Raw genomic sequence first — 7,081 nt, forward strand, 5'->3', positions numbered from 1 at the left:
ATTCGTTATCACACTTAATCCTCGCCACCACCCTTCCAGAAAGATCAGGCCGGGACCATGATTCCCATTTTGCGGATGGGTTAAAAAAAAAACAAAAACAACGCTCTGAGGCTAAGGGCCAGCCTTCAGGTTAAGTGGATGACGGAAGTGTCCAGGTCTTTGCAGCTCCTGCCCGAGCAGTCGTTCTTCCCCGCGGCGCCCCCAGGCTAGTGCCCCCCACCAGACAACTCACGCTGCCCGCCCAGCACACTAGCCCAGTTTTACAACACTCCGGCATCTCTTCTGTTTTCGGTGACCTGAGGGCCCTCTAAATAAATTTTCTGCCCCCCCCCGCTCTTCTCCGTATCACCCACCCCCCGAAGGCGCATCCCCAGTTCGGAGAGGAGGACAGATTTATGAGCGTCTCCTCAAGGTTACCCCCAAGACAACCTTGACCATGAAACCAGAATCTTGAACACTTGACCTAAATTTCCAAGGGCATCTGTTTCCGTCTGTAATTGTCACCAGGCTTCATTTGAAATTCGATCCTGTGTCACTAATGGTATTAACAGGAGCTAAGGTCCAACCTTCCAACGGGAGACTGTTGCATATGATTTTACTTCCAAACGAAAGTAAATCAGTTTCTATAAACCTGCAGCAATCCCCTCCCCGAGTACAATAAAACTGTTGTCGCAATCAATAAATCTCTGGTTTGGGGCAATGAAAATTAGATAACTGTTCTCTCTCTCTTTCTGTCTCTTCTCCCCCCACCCCCCACCTCCATAAGACAAAGCCACTATTCAAAGAACGGGGCGTCTTGTTAACCATTTCTGAAGTCCCTCGCTGTACCCGGCGCCTTTCAGACACGCACCTCTCAGTCATCGGAGAAAACCAGACGTTTAATTATGGTGACTTTTGTTCGATCATTACGGATAATAAAGGCAACCTTTTCGCTAGATACAATTATAACGCAAGCTGCTCCAACACCTGCACGGATCGCATTTGTCTCCAGCGTGGTTTCTCTCTCCTCCTCTAAACTGCCTTTGAATTTCGCCTTCTCTTCTGACCAGAAGATTTAATATGTTGTAAGAGATAGATTTCACGAAAACGCCTTGTCCCTTCTGTAGCTACATCTGCTCCGACCTATTAAGAAAAGTAAGACATTTTGATACTAATTGCAAATAAATTGTGATGTGTTCACCGAGTAATTGATTTAATGAAGTTCATATGAAACTCCTGAGATTGGCCAAGTGAAAGGCCCCCTGGTGCGTCTATTGTGCAGGGAAAGGAAGGTTGGTTTTTCGTTTTCTTTCTTAAAACACACACACACACACACACACACACACAAGTGGCGTGGCGGGTGGAGGGGGGGTGAGGAGGGGGGTCGGCACAGATGTTACCTCCGCGGTCGACGCGGTGGCGGGAAGGAGCCTCCGGGATCGCGCCTCCCGCCCGCCCGCCGCGAGCTCCGAGTCCCGCCAAACGAAGCGCCGGCGGCCGCGCCCCGACTGGGCCCCGGCAGCCCGGTGCGCGCAGTTCAGCGGCAGACACGGCCGCTAGCGGCCTCGGAGTTGCCGAGGTCGCATCGGGTGTTGCCGCTAGGTTCTGCTCCTCCGCTTCCCGAAGTCTCGACGCCGGCCTCGAAGCCACTTTCCCGGCCCACAGGCCAGAGGCCAGGAGGCTGAGCGGGAAGGAGGGGGCACCAGGTGGCTCCTCGCTCGGTCCCGGCCCCCAGGCCGCAGCCGGGGAGAAGGCTGCCGTAGCTGGTACACGCCACCCCCTGCGGCCCGGGGGTTCCGGGGTGCTGGGGGCCCGGGCCCACCCCGCTGCCGAGAATCTGGACAACGAAGCCGCCTTCGGCGCTCACGCCGATTTTCCTTTTCAACCTTTCTGACCAAATTGGCAAGTTAAGGGGCTGGGGCTTGCGGGCTGCAGAAACGGAGTAAGAATTTTCTGAACACCTGCTGAGCCACAATTAGCTCCCTCCTTCCCAGCAGAGGGTATTATTGCTCCCCTTTAACAGATGCAGACACTGAGGCCGGAAGGACCCTTGGAGGTTCTCGAAAAACGTTCCCCAGTTTTCCCCCAGAGCCCTCCAAACATTCTCTTGGGTAACTTAGCCTGGACGGCGTGGGGGCCAGGGCAGAACCGGCCGCAGGGCCCGGCCCATGTCTCCGGGTTGGCTGCGCACAGCCGGCGGCTCGAGTTTGGAATTTCTGTTTCGTTTTGTTTTCAAGACAGAGGAGCTCGTTTGAATAATCAGAGCCTGAGCTGAGCTAGCGGCTGACTCCAAGTTCCTCGGAGTTGCCCCGCTGCTGAACTTTCCCCGAGCTGCTTCCTCCCGGGTCCGGGAGCCGCTAATCGGGGTCCCAGAGCGCTCGCAGGCCCCAGCGGCGCTGGGGGAGGTGCTGGCTCTGCACCGCGGGCGTTCGCTGCCCGGACCCGCGAGCCCGGGTGGAGGGGCGAAAGGGGGCCCTCCCAGCCGCCTCCACCCACTTCGGGGCAGCCGCGCCCACTCTGCGCGGGGACTGGACCGCCCGCAGCGTGCAGGCCGGTTCTCCTTGGAGGTGGCAAAGAGTTTAAAACTCAGGCGAACGCAAACGGTCACCGCTGGGGTCCGACAGCGTCCACGTTCTCTCCCCGAGGGGCCAGCCCTGGCGCGAAACCAGGCGAAGGAATCAGCCCCTTCGACATTTCCGACTGGCTGGTGTTCCAACGCCCGGCCCCGAGCGCCCAAGAAGCGAGTGGGACCCGCCTGGGCCGGGCCGCCAGAAGTGCCAGCTCGTCCCGGGGCGGAACTGGGCACCAAGTGCTCAGCCTGCTCCTTCCCGGGGAGCTCTGCTCCCCACGCTTCTGTCGGGGTTCGCCCGGCGCAGGCCCACCCTTGCGGGGGCTCTCGGCCGGCCCCATTCGTTGTTGGCACCGAAGCACCTCTCCTTTTGTCTCGGTGGAGCCCTTTCCTCCTTTTTCTGCCGGGACGCAGAAGGATGGGGGGGCTAGGCCACCTCGGCCCGGTCCGGGGAACCCCAGCTGGCCGCCCCTGCCCCCGGCTCAGCATTTCCGCCACCCGAGAGGGACTGGCTGGCCGTCTGGAGCCCCCTCCCCCATCTGTGGGCCTCGGAGTAGGTGAACTCGGAGCAACTTTCTCCAGCCCAAGGTCACAGGCACACTTTCTGGGGCCGCGAATCCCCGCCCGCCCCGTTCCCCCATCCGCTTCAGCACTGACGCCGGCCCGGAGGCCAGGGTGCCGAGGACGCGCGTCGGCTCTAGCGCCGCGGGGCCGGGAAGTCGGGGGGCCCGGGCCGCAAGGGTCTTCGGGATTGCGGCGGGAGGCGCCGGTCGGGGGAGAAAAGTTAGACCTGAGAGGCTCGGCGGGCCAGGATTGTTTCGGATGACCTTTTCGCCCCAGGAAGTGGGCACCAGCAGCTGATAATCACGGACGAGGGGCGTGCAGTCTTTGTGAACATTTTTCACATTCCTGGGACCTGGGCAAGATTGACGGGGGCCCTGGAAGGTATGGAACTCGCGGTATCCCGCCTAGTTTGAAGTTGCAGCCTGTGCGCCCCAGGACCCTGCCCCTCCCGGGCTCAGTGGACCCCAGGACGCGGCTGCACCCCCTGTCCGGACGCCCCGCTGCGGCGCCCCCTAAGGCCGGGAGGTGGGACCCGGCGGGGGCGGGGAGCCCCGGGGCGGGGGCGGGAAGCTGGGTGCGCGCGGGCCCCGCCTGAGAAGCGGTCACCCGCGGGGGCTTGGCATCTGAAAGTGCGATATGGGTAGCTGGGAGTGGAGATTTACGATCCTAGAGGACAGAGCGTGAAAGGGGTATCATCATCAGTTTTGACTGAAAGAAAGAAAACATATTTTTAACAAAAAGAAGGGCCCTTGCCATTCACCCGCGTTGTTAGGACAACGTGAACTATCCTTGAAATGATTAGTTCCACTTCAAAGGAATTTACATTCAACAGTGAAAACTCAGCCTCTTTTTATTTATTCGAAAAGACTTTTCACTACGGAGAGTCATATGTTCGGTCCTTGTATTTATTTTTCCGCATTCACGGTGCACTTGTATTAAATCAACAGAAAGAGCTGCACAACGCACTCATTATGCGGACCAGCCCGGGGTTCCGGGGACCCAGAGCTACAGGTAGACGGGGCGGGGGAGAGGGTGCTGGGGTTGAGGTCTGGGACCACGCAGGCGACCGCCAGGCAGAGGGGATGCGGTGGAGAGTTAGGGGAGCAGGTCTGCGGAGGGGGAAGCATGGCACCGGAAAAAACCTGACCTAAGACCCACCCAAACGCAGTAACCGGAGCTCTCCAGCGCTGGGTACAGCGCCTGGCACGCTTCACTGTTTCTCGTGAAGAGAGTGGACCCGAAGTTTCCAGCGACACCCCAGAAAGCTGTTAAAAACTGATCGGGTTGACACAACTTCGCCGGTCACGATTCAAGCCCATCTCCACAAATTGAGAAGACACACTCTCATGTCTTAGTAGCTTGGGATGTTTGCTCTCACACATATTCCCAGGGCCCACAAGTACACGCCCCAACGGCACCCCCGGGTCGCCACTTGTCGCCAAATCCAGGAAACCTCTAATCAAAGGAACAAAAGTAAAAAGTTTCGGCGAGCCGCGTCTTGGGGGCGGGGCGGAGTGGGGTGCTACCTCTCTAACGGTCTCCGAGCATCTCTGGGCAGTGGCTGGGATAAGGTTCCACCGCCTCCGGCGACTGGGCAGCAGCCGCCAGTTCTCAGCTTCACCTCACACACACCTCCAGCCCAGGAGCCCCGACACTCCCCACCCCACTCCAGACTTGCTCTTTTCTTCAGCCCAGGGCTAAGTTTTTCTCAGCAGTAACGGTGATGCTAAACTTTTTCTCGATGACCTTTTCCAGCTTCTAATTAAAGGGGAAGGAGAATCTGTGTTAGCCATTGTATTCAAGAGTTTGTCCACCATCTCCTAACGTATCTTGATTCACACAGCCCCCCATCACACACACACACACAAACTGAGCCTATACCTTGAATTACTGTCAACATGAATTCTAGCAGTTACCCTTTCTAACCAGGTTTCTGGGTCTCCCTCACTTAGATTCAGAAGCAGTGGCCACAGGCTGCTTAGCTAGGAATTAAAGGTGGCCGACATCTGCCACCTGTAGCAAAGGTGTGAGCTGGGGTAGTGACTGGGGAAGGCCCTCATTCTCCTGTCTCTGCACAAGACCTTTCAGGGTTGAATGAGAAGTCCGGTTTTGTTCAGCATCCTTCTTCCCCCTGGATCCTCTTGGATTTATTTCACCCTCTTGGTCTGATGGTTTCCTTTTGCTTCTTCTCCTGCCCAAACCTGAAGTTTATCCTGAGACATCCCTTGACCTCTCCCTCTCCTTCTAAAAGCTCTCTGGAACAGCTTTCCTGTCCTCTCATCCCTGACCCTGCACAGAGAATCCAACTACAGTAAGTCAGAACCCCGAGAAGAACTGTGGATGTGCCAGTCCCCCAGGTGGATTGAGAGAACGTGCAGACAGTCATGAGCTTCAGACCTCCACCCCTAACTAGATCTACGCCTTAGTCAGTGAACTCTTGGAGACTTCCACATGGGTTGGTGTTTGTTCCTCAGTGGTATCTACACTTCGCTGCAGGTAGCAAATGCATTCCGGTGTCCAACCCTGTACGGTTGCCTTGGAGGTGCCTCTCTTGATCTCATGAAGAAAGGAAGGAAGGAAAGAAAAAGAAAGAAGGAAAAAAGAATGAAAGGAAGAAAAAGAAGAAGGAAGGAAGGAAGGGAGGGAGAGCGGGAAAGGGGAGGCCCCAGTAGAAAGCAATACTGGGAGAGCTCTGGGAGGCCTCCAGCTGAAAAGGCTTGAGAATGAGAGGCTCCCGCCTCCCAAGGCAACTCTGGTGGGGGGAGGGCAGGAGGAGACGTGTGAGAAAAGTGACACATCCTAAAGCACACCCCAGGAGAGCTGGGGATCTAGGAAGGACTCAAAATGTATTTCTAATTACTTTTCATGCTCCCAGGAAAGAGGCTCCTTTTAAGTTCTATTTTAAAAGCTGGTTATTGTTCTGAGTCATAGTGTACACTCTGAAAGCGCTGTTTATACATTTTAACTTTTTGTATAGGGTAGAAGGATGGTAAATGCTATCAATGCACTTTTCTGGCAAAATCTGTAGAAAATCAAAACTTGGCAACTCCTTCAATAATAGTTTTCTCATTATAAGAACTGATTAGGAGTAGCAAAGACATTGATTTGCGAAAAAATTTCTAGATTCTTTGTAAGAAATGAGGAAACTCTCATTCATGTCTTGTTTCTGTTTAATGTATCTCTCAGGTAGCTGAAGCTCCAAATGTGCAAATGTGAATTATGCAGACATGACTGCAGGGGAGACATCCAGTCAGCAGAGGGCAGACTCGTCACTGTCAAACCCTATTTCCAGATTTGGAGGTGACAATGGTAGGTAGGGGCCAGAATGGTGGATATAATCCCGTTGGAATGGGGCTCCAGTGGAGATCTAGAAAATGAGAATAAATGTCTATTTCTTGAAAGTAAAAACAAAGAGAGCAAGAGAGGACATGTTGGTAAGTTTTATACCCAAAGAGAGTTCAAAAAGTAAAAGTATCTCAGGACTGGAAAAACAGACCTTGAAAATCTTGATTTGACCGCTTCGAGGTTGAGTTCAGAGTATCCACCGAGTAAAGACCTGATGTTTGCTGTATGCCCATGATACCTGGAAACACTTAACGCCTTCTCAAAACCACGAAGCAGCTGGAAATGCTGTAAAGATCACTGAATATGACATTGAAAGCCCTTGGTCCTTGTACCTTCCAGTGAGTTCTTAGTCAAGTCACTTCCCCTCTCTGCGTTTCAGTTTCTTCATCTGTAATAGGAGTAGATCACCTCTAAGGTCCCTTCTTGCTCTAACAGGATGGGATCCTGGGAACAAAATGAAATCTGAGCCCACTTAGAATTTAATCCTCATATTCTAGGATCCTCAAACCCTGGTTTCGAAAAGATGGTAACACGCAGGCAGGGATGAAGGTAGCAAGCAATGCTGACCACTTTGTGATGCTAACTTTTTGCGTTATCCAGCTTGAGAGCTGTTCTGAGAGCAAC

At 54.4% G+C, this 7,081-nt stretch overlaps 1 long non-coding RNA gene across 1 annotated transcript; it reads right to left on the reverse strand.

Annotated features, from left to right (window-relative positions):
- Positions 1–860: 860 nt before the first annotated feature.
- Positions 861–2,349, reverse strand: LOC309620216. The gene is made up of 2 exons (XR_014239461.1): positions 1,380–2,349; positions 861–1,122 (listed from the first exon to the last, which is right to left on the reverse strand). It is a non-coding gene; the product is annotated as an uncharacterized lncRNA (long non-coding RNA).
- Positions 2,350–7,081: the final 4,732 nt, after the last annotated feature.

Source organism: Balaenoptera borealis (assembly GCF_965194805.1).
Source record: "Balaenoptera borealis genome assembly, chromosome: X".
NCBI lineage: Eukaryota > Metazoa > Chordata > Mammalia > Artiodactyla > Balaenopteridae > Balaenoptera > Balaenoptera borealis.